The following is a 10823-nucleotide window of genomic DNA, read 5'->3' on the forward strand; positions in this document are numbered from 1 at the left end:
ACTCATTGGATTCAGGAGGAGTATATGCAAAACTTTGATACCTTCAATACCTTATTATTTTGTTCTCTTATCATATGTGATTGATTGTGCTATAAGTTTTGAGTATATTTAAATTTGTGTGGAGGCCCCTACCCTTCTCTCTTTGTATTTGGGTATATCAATCATAAGCTACTGGCCGGCATCACATGGTTGACGTAATAATGGTATTGGACACACAGTTACATGTCTGCATTTGGTAAGCATAATTCACTTGAACTGTTCAGACTAAAAGTACACATGAATTTTGGGATCTGCTTGATTAGTAATGTTCTGGAATCAAATTAAATTGGTTATTCTATAGCCAAATAAATATATTAATAAAATGGTTATTCTTGGCTAGTTTTGCTTTTGTGTAAGTTCTGTTTGAGCTTGTTCTTAATATTGCAAGCATTGTTTGTTAACTCTCAAACTTTAACTAGTACAAGTGATAGTTCTTAAGTAACTTTTATTCTGACAAATGAGACCCTGTATTTTATTGTAATTTGGCAACTATATAATATATTTGCAGAGAAATAATTTGCTCATACATTTACTGTAAAAGATGATAACTAATATTGTTGCTCTTTTTATATTTTGTGGCCTTGTTAGTTGCTTGGTTTTGTATATATGTTATATGTGATATGTGCTATGTGATGCTAATTCTTGGATATGGATATGTAATTGCTACCTCTTCCAATGTTGAAAATTGTGGTTTCACTAAATGTGTTTTTTTAATGTCTTTCTCAATCTCAAATACTCCTTGTATTTCTGACCTTTATAATTGTTGCTATATTTCTGAATATACCTGTACTGTTTACAATAAGTTACTCTCATCTTCGTTACAAATTAAGTAGTTCAAGATTATTATAGTGTTTGGACTCCACCAATATTTATATAACACGTCCATATTTTATATTATCAGAAAAAATTAATAATAATTGATTGTGTTATATGAAGATCAATAGAGATAATAATTCCGAACCAACTAATAGTTTCTCTCACCACAAACCCAAATTTCTACTATTAATGAATAGGTTAATGTAGTTCGATTTTTGGCCTTAATTGCGACTGCATGCTACTATCCCGTGCATCTGCCATGTTTTTTGTACAACTCGTGAGTTTTCTAGTCTCTTTTCTTTACCTTTGCAAATTATTGCCTAGGGGATAAAACTTCACGTGAAGTTATGATCCATTTGTTCATAGTTGTATAATTTGGTTGCTAAATCCCTCCCCTCTCAAAACCCTTTGATCAATCTGTTAAAGATTAATATAAGCAATCACTTTCTTTGTATTTCAGAAATTTTTTTAAACATTTCCACCATTCTTTGCTGTCTATTTGAAGAAAAAAAAATTGCGCTTCATGAGATTGGGTGAATTAGTTTCACATTCAAAGCACTTTCTTTTTCTGGGTGGTTAGTTTTGCTTTCGTCAGGCTTCAATTTAATCAAGGTGATATTAATAATTTGATGTTTGCTATGGACTTTTGATTAGCATGTGTGAGCTTTTCAATTCTAAAACCTTGCCATTAAAATACTTTCAAAAAAATAAAGCTGAGTTTTAAGTCTAAAATGTTCCTAAAAGTTATACGGGAGGTAAGATTTTGAAAGATACACATATTACGTTAATACATGTTAATGTGATTTTTCCTAAATATTTATTATATCTTTGGTCTCATTGATATTTGTTTCAAAATAAATTGAGCTAAAGTAATGATAAATAACTTAAGTATTTAACAAAAAAATTAGATTAAGTTTTATTACTAAATTACTTATAGAATAAAAATATTGAAAATTGAATCATGTCACTTAAAAATCAATATTTTCATACAAAGTTAATTTTCCAAACGTTTACTTTTATTTCCTTGAATCATAATATTTTTTTAAAATTAAATAATAAGTTTATTCAGACTCTGCAATGAAATTTAGTTTGCTAATCAATCAATCTGAACAAGTCTGGTTAAATCCAGTCACAATACTACTCTCTTGTTTAAAATCAATTATATTTTAAATTAGTTGCATGATTTAATCATAAAATTTCATATATAATAAATTTATTAATTTTTATAATAATTATTTTAAAAGACATACTAACAACATGATAAAAAGTATAAAATACTTTTACACTTGTAACACATGATCATTAAATTTTGTTATATTATATAAAAGTATTTTATATTATTATCAGTACATAATTATTAAATTTTGTTATATTATAGTGGTACTTATCCAACCCAAGTTGGTTTATACTATTTTGTGTATCATGCTAGCTATAATTGTTATTTTAAAAAAAATGTTATGCTTATTAGTTCGTGAAATTTGTGACAAATTAAAAATTCTGGTTCATAGCATAACTGTGAACATAAATGTAAATTGTGATGCCGCTTTCATACCCTTTCAAGGTGATGTTAGTTAGAATAAAATAAGCAATTGATGCAATATATTGAGTTGTTTTAAGTAAAAGAATTATAAATAAAACTGGTTATATTCTTGAAATATAGCATAAAGCGACCCTGGAATAATTTCGTAACAAAGGAGTGCCTATCAATGCCTATGTAGATTTTTTGTTGAGTAGGGTTAGGAACATGTCAATTTGATACCAATTATGACTTCAAAAATTCTCAGTCTCACTTTCTTGTTTGTGGCCATTGTAATGGTTCAAGCCATTATGTTGCTTGTTAAAGATCGGTACAATTATGTAAACTTGCGACATATTACTGGACAAACTGTACCAAGAAAGCAATATGTGCAGTTATCGAATTGAAAAAACGTATAGCTAATCGACTATAGTACGTGTAATTTTATTATTTAAATAAATTAGAATGAAATTTAGGTGTAATTCTTTAAGTATTTTCGGTATTATTTTCTAAACAGAATTAGACTTTTATTTCAATAATTCACGTTATAAAATTCGTATTATAGTTGGTTCTAAAATAAAACTCATATGCTAAAAACACTTACTGTATTTAAGTTTATTATTTGCAAAACTCATGTACGGTTTCATATATGTAATTTGTTTATTTGGATGTAACCCGTCCATACAATCGTTGAATTACAAAATCTCCGCAAGTATAATGCCTGTTTTTTTTATGTGTGTTTAATATCTATACAATTTTTTTTAATGAGTAAATATTAGTTGTTAGTAGGAAGATCTAGAATTCTCGAAACCTGACTTTCTTCCTTCCCCTTTTTTCCCTTCAACTCTCAAAGACAATCTTATAATTCCAATATTTTTTTGAGGTTAACATTGGAAAGTGGAGAAAGATCACATGTTTATTTTTTATTTATTTTTAAGGTATATATTTCAGTTGAAAGTCAAAAATTAATTTATCTCTCAAAATATTAACATCTATTTAAGGAACTAACTTTTCTCAACAATTATTTTTTTATATGCATGGACTGAGAATTAAATCTCTATCTACATACCTAAGATACAAGATTATTTATTAATCATATCATACCATTTTTGTCACATTATAAGTAATGAAATTATTTTCATAATATTTTTTATAATATATGATTCTATTTCATCATCTTATCACATCTTCTTTTTGTCCCTTCATATTATAATTAAGAAAATTTTAATTTACTTATAATATCTTCCCATAAATTCTCTTATTTATTAAATATAGAAAATATTGAATGATTTTATATTTTAAGAATTAAGATAAAATAACTTATTTATAAATAAAGTAATTTTATATTATCATTCAATCATAAATTACTATATATGATAAATTCATTGACATTTATAATAATTTTCTTAAATGTTCTACCAACAATAATTTTTAATTGGTTGACTATGTAAAAATAATTTATATTAATAGTATATAATTATGAGGAAAGAAATAAATATATAAGTAAAAATATGTGAAAAATAATATAAAACTCCCGCTCATTTTAAAATGATTTTTAGGATAAATGAGCATTTTTATCCTTGAATGTATAAAATGCTAACAAATTCATTCTTGAAAGATGGAAATTTAAATTTTAGTTTTCGAAAGTGATAAAAAATGGGACAAATTCATCCATCTGTTAACTTTCATCCATTACCTTAATGAAAGAGCCTACAGACACATGTAGGGACAAATTTGTCAGTGCTCTATACATCTCGGAACAAAAATGATAATTTATCTAAGATATAATTTAATCTTTCTCTTCCCCCATTTTTTAATCGTTACAGGCATAACATTACAATAAACACTTAAAAAATAGGAAAGCAAACATAATTTGTCTATTGCTTATTATTATGTTTGTTTTCCTATTTTTTAAGTATTTATTGTAATGTTATAATTGTAACAATTAAAAAAGGAAGAAAGATGAAGATTAAATAGTCATTTTCATTCTTGAATGTTTAGAGCACTAACAAATTCGTCGATGAATGTGTCGGCTTCTTTATTAATGGTAACGGATGACAGTTAATGAATGAATAGATTTTTTTGCACTTTTTCACTTTCGGGAACGAATTTGTTAACACTCGAGATGAAAATAACTATTTATCCTTATTTATCTTAAATCTATGGGACCAAACATGAAAATTTATTTTCATCTATTCTGTCCGTTGAACCAAACAAGGCAATAAAAAATAACCAATAAAAGAAAAAAAAATTATTCAAAATCAAAATATGACATTAAATGGGCTTAATAATTTTTTACGGCTACTCATGTATAGAATAGAAAAGCTATAGGTTTGCCGATTAGAATTCCTACGTTATACTTAATTGACAACGATAAAAGCTAGTAAGCTACTGGGTGGTTTTGATTCATAATTTAATATCCTTCTTTTATATATATATATATAGAGGAGAAGAGAATAACCTCTTAATCCAAGACAAGAAAAATCTTCGGACTCAAAGAACGTCATGTGACTTTTCATATGCGAGATTATGTCATATTTTACTCAGCCAATACCTTAGGATTATAATTTCATATCCTTAATATGATCAATAATAAAATAAATTGATTGCGTTTACTAAGCAAAAGTTCCCAGCTTGCACTAATAATTGTGGGTATTTGTTCCATTTCACATTATGCTTTCACATCGAAAATGAGAAGAAAACTGTTTCCAATGCAATGATTTTTCGCAATGGAGGGGTTCTTTCTTGGTAATTCGGGCATAAATTCCATAGTTGGTAACATGTAAGGACTACGAAAACCTACCGTAATTTAATGGACACCTAAACCCTAGGTAGTACTATATGGAATCAAATGTCATTAGAAAGGTTCACATGGCATCTCCTCTAACATGCTTACAAAAGAAAGGTGTAAAGCTTCCGAGCTATGATAACGGGGGAATTTATATATACATAAAATAAGCATAACATTTTTTTATTATATAAAAAGTATATTACTGCTGAAAAATTATTCTAAAATATTAACATAATATTTACTTTTAAAAGAAATGGTAATGCTTGGCTAGTTGAATGGGTTTTGTACTGTCAGCAGTGTAAAAATAGTTTTTAATGAAAGTGGTGGGGGAGGTAATATATATAAAAATCAAACATGTGCAATGACTGGGCATGATAGAAAAATTGTATGATGATGGCATATGATTGAAAGAGAAGGCAATGTCTTCTTAATTACTTTTGGAAAAGAATTTTTAGATTTCTGCAGTTTTAATTGTTACACGTGTTTTGTATTAAGAATTAAACAGCAGATTTCGACATTTTAGACAACTTGTTGGCTGTGATTGTTTCCTGCCTGAGTGCATCGATGCACTTGAAAGAGAAAGAAAATTATTTGATTAAAAACTTAAGAATAGCTTCGGAATAGTTTCTCTCGCTAATTGAGCCGAAGTTTATCGTAGTAGCGTAGTTCGGTCAACGTTTCGGTCGCTAATTCGGTCTCTATAAATTTATAAATAAGTATTATAGTGACAGAATTAGCGACCGAATAGTGACTTGATAGTGATGGATCCTGTTTCAGTCGCTAGGTTATGATGATAGCGACGGATATTATTTCAATCGCTATTAGATTATACAACATCTTAAGATTAGCGACTGAATTAGCAACCGAATGTATTATTTTTAATGCAATATTGACTTTAATGCAATATTGCACTAAGCAAGACCCAATAAGATGCAATGTGTAACTTATGCATTCACTAAAAGCTCAAATTGACATTAATTTAAGGCTTAGTTACAAAATTCGTTTCCCTATTTTGCATATTTTACCAAATCGTCCTCCTATTTTTTAATTCACTATCTAAATCCTGATATATTTCAAAATTTACTATGTGAGTCCCCAAAACTGTTGATTGTTAAATTTTAAACATTGACTAGACTAAAAAGTTGACCAAAATTTTCTTAAAAAATAAGGACTTTAAAAATATTTGAGGAAGGACTAGAATCATAAACCTTCAAATGAAAGACATACTACTTTACCACTACATCTAAGTGCTCATTTGAGTATTTATTACAAAATATAGTATTAATATAAGTTTTATACGAACATAGTTTAAAATTCAAATTTTATTGTTTTTTAATTAATTATATTTTTATAATCTTACATATTATCTTTTAAAATATAAAATATAAGATTGAATTCTATACACACACACCCACCCACCCACCCACCTACACACTAAATTAGAAAAAATAAAGTTTGAATTTTGAACTATTTTCGCATAAAACTTATATTAATATTATATTTTACACCAAATATACAAATGGTTAAGGAGTGTGCTACTCATTCTAAGGACCATAGTTAGAGTCCTTTCTTAAGCAATTTTTTTAAGTTTTTATTTTTTAAGAAAATATTAATCATCTTTCTAGTCTAGTCAACGTTTAAAATTTAACAGTCAAGGTTATAATGAATTAAAAAATAGGGGAAACGATTTGGTAAAATAGGCAAAATAGCGAGATGGATTTTGCAATTAAGCCTTAATTTAACATATTCACTAATCAAGGCCCAATAATGATTTATTAAGGTTCAATGTGTAATTTATGTATTCACAACTTTTCAATATGATGTAACATATGCACTAATGATTGATTGAAACCCATTAAGGTCCAATACCACTTTAGTATAACATATGCACTAATGATTGATTGAAGCCTAATTAAGGCCTAATATATGACTTTAGTGTAACATAGATACTAATAATTGATTGAAATCCAATGAGACCCATTATATGACTTTAGTATAGCACACTAATGATTAATTAAAACCTAATAAGGCTCAACAAGGCCCAATATACGACTTTATTATAATATATGCATTAATGACTGATTGAAACTCAAGAAGGCTCAATATGACTTTAGTGTAACATTTACACTAACCAAAACTTAATAATTAATTAAAAGTTACTAGTGCGTGTTCTCGTGTGATGCACAAGTTGATAAAATAATAATTTTTTCATTTTATAAAAATTAATTTAAGATTAAATATATTTTTAAAAAATAGTAAAATTAATTATATTATGAGAAAATGCATGCACTAACATATATAAATGTGTACTATACTTTCACTTTTTTTTTGAGATATCACTCTCACTTGATTATGTAAAAGAGTCAAGCTCAAGTTTTTTTTTTAAATTCATATATTACATGTTAATCTCCTTTTTTAATTATCTTGTATAAAAATAATTATTAAATATTATATTGATAAAGTTATAAAATAATTTAAGAAAAATTATTAAAGATAATTGAGTTATAATTAAGTTAGGAAAAAATAAAACAAAATTAAATTATAATTTTTGGTTAGGGGACCAAAATTGCCTTAGGTTCTTTTTGGTCCAGCTTTTTTTGGGCTTAAAAGTTAAAGTAAAAAATTAGAACTTAAAAAAATAAGTAGAAGTTGCTTATTACTTTTCATTTTTATACTTTAAAAACTCTTTCAAATTAAAATTTAGACAAAATAATTGAGTGTACAACCTATAAATATAAATTTTCTGAAAATTACTCTTTTTTGTTATTTTATATTTAAAAATAAATAGCTTTCTTTAAAACAATTTTACTAAAGTTAAAGCAAGCCTAAAAGACTAAAAAAAAAAATTAGTAAATATAAAAAAAAAATAGTAAAAATTTATAGCAAGCCTAAAAGACTAAGAAAAACACTTAGTAAAAATGAAAACAAACTTAGTAAAAATAAAGAGTCTTAGTAAAAACAATTTTACTAATTAAAGTTAAAGTAAGCCTAAAAGACTAAAAAACATTTAATAAAAATAAAAGCAAACTTAGTAAAAATAAAGAATCTTAGTAAAAACAATTTTACTAAAGTTAAAACAAGCCTAAAAAACTAAAAAAATAGTTAATAAAAATAAAAACAAACTTAGTAAAATTAAAACACACAAACACACTTATTAAAAACACCCTAAAAATAAAAACACACACGACACAAAAACACTCCATTTTTGTGAAAAGAGACGATGGAACTCAATAAACCAAAAGGGGGTGAATTGATTTTTAAAACAACACCTACCTTTTAAAAAGCAGAGTTACAAAAAAAACTTTTTTATGGATCATATTGTAGAAGCAAGCTTCATGATAATGAATCAAGTTGATTCAAGTAGTTTTGATGATGACAAAGATGATGACAAAAAGTCCAAGAAAATGATTTCAAGATTGAGTCAACAAGTTCAAGATCAAGATTAATTTCAAGTTTCATGAGAAGAAATCAAGAAGATTCAAGAATCAAGAGAAGTTTGATTTCAAGATTCAAGAGAATATGAATTCAAGATTCAAGAGAAGAAATCAAGAAGACTTCACAAGGGAAGTATTGAAAAGATTTTTCAAAAAACAAACATAGCACAATTTTGTTTTTCAAAAGAGTTTTCCTCAAAATTTTCTAAGTTACCAGAGTTTTTTACTCTTTGGTAATCGATTACCAGTTTCCTGTAATCGATTACCAGTGGAAAATTTTGATTTCAAAAGCTTTTAAACTGAATTTGCAACGTTCCAATTGATTTTTAAATGGCGTAATCGATTACAATATATTGGTAATCGATTATCAGTGTATCTGAATGTTGAAAATTCAAATTCAATTGTGAAGAGTCACATTCTTTCATAAAATGCTTTGTGTAATCGATTACATGGTTTTGGTAATCGATTACCAGTAACAAGTTTTGAATAAAAATCAAGAGATGTAACTCTTCCAATAGTTTTCAGGTTTTTCTCAAGGTTATAACTCTTCCAATGATTTTCTTGACCAGACATGAAGAGTCTATAAAAGCAAGACCTTGACTTGCATTAAAAAAAAGACTTTTATATATCTTCTTCTTCTTCTTCCTTTGCCAAAAGCCTTCTAAGTTTTCTGGTTTCCAAACCTTGTTCTTTCACAGAAAACAAAAGTGTGCTATATCTTTTCATTCTCTTCTCCCTTTTCCAAAAAGAATTCGACAAGGACTAATCGCCTGAATTCTTTTTGTGTCTCTCTTCTCCCTTTTCCAAAAGAACAAAGGACTAACCGCCTGAATTCTTTTGTGTCTCCCTTCTCCCTTTTCAAAGAATTCAATAAGACACAGTCTGAGAATTCTTTTGATTCTTCCCTTTCCCTTAAACAAAAGATTTCAAAGGACTAACCGCTTGTGATATCTTTTGTTTCCCCTTCACAAAGTTTCAAAGGACTAACCGCCTGAGAAGTTTGTCTTAACACATTGGAGGGTACATCCTTTGTGGTACAAGTAGAGGGTACATCTACTTGGGTTGTTGTAACTAAGAACAAGAGAGGGTATATCTCTTGTGGATCAGTTCAAGTGGAGGGTACATCCACTTGGTTGTTCAAAGAGAACAAGGGAGGGTACATCCCTTGTGGATCTTTGCTTGTAAAGGTTTTTACAAGGTTGAAAAGAAATCTCAAGGACCGCTAGTAGCTTGGAGACTGGATGTAGGCACGGGTTTTTGCCGAACCAGTATAAAACTCTTGTGTTTGTCTTCTTTTTCCCTACACTTTTAATTTCCGTTGTGCACTTTTAATTATCGCTTTTACTTTTGGTTAAGTTTCAATTATTGTTCTTTACTTTCTTAACTTGGTAGTAAAAGCCTAGTAACATTAAGAAGGATAAGTTTTAATTAGTCAAGATACAATAATAATTAATTCAATCCCCCATTCTTAATTATTCCGAGGCCACTTGATCCAACACATATCGCAAAAACATTTATGAATCGAACATAATCAATACTTAATCAATCCACCCTTAAACAATATCCTTCATTAACATCCTTTCTTTCATAAATATAATTCTTGAATGTTTTTGAAAAACTTGATTAATACTTGAATGAGAGAAAAAGATCATAAGAGAAGAATGACACGGTCTTTTTATACTGGTTCACTCTCTATTACTAGAGAAACTAATCCAGTTATCTAATCTAAAACCAGAATTATATTTTCACTATGCATCAAGAATCCTTACAAGCAATCACAACTAATCTACAATTCCCACCCTGGAAAAAGAGACTAAGGCATCCAACACTAGGGCCCTTTGTGAATATAAGCATAAGAGAGCCCTACTCTTAGCTCAAATTAGAAAAGCCTATTCTAGCATGCCCTAAGTGATTCATGCATAACCAAAAGAAGTGTAAAACCATACACAAAAAAATGATACAACTTGATAAATCTTTTCCACAAAAAACCCTTACTGGATTGAGGAGGTGTTCTTCTTCTACTCAAGAGACACAACTCACTTTTGAGAAAAAGTCTTCATAATCAAATGATTTAGAAGTTGTGAGTTACTATATAGATTTTTTCTTCTATTCTCTTTTCACTAATGACAGCTCGAGATCTTTAGCTCATTCAGAGGCTTATGTGCTATTTTCATGATATTGAGTATTCTTTTGATTTATATGGAGGGAAACACAAGCTGGTTATTTA

The sequence above is a fragment of the Glycine soja genome, chromosome 20, assembly GCF_004193775.1.
Source record: "Glycine soja cultivar W05 chromosome 20, ASM419377v2, whole genome shotgun sequence".
Classification (NCBI taxonomy): Eukaryota; Viridiplantae; Streptophyta; class Magnoliopsida; order Fabales; family Fabaceae; genus Glycine; species Glycine soja.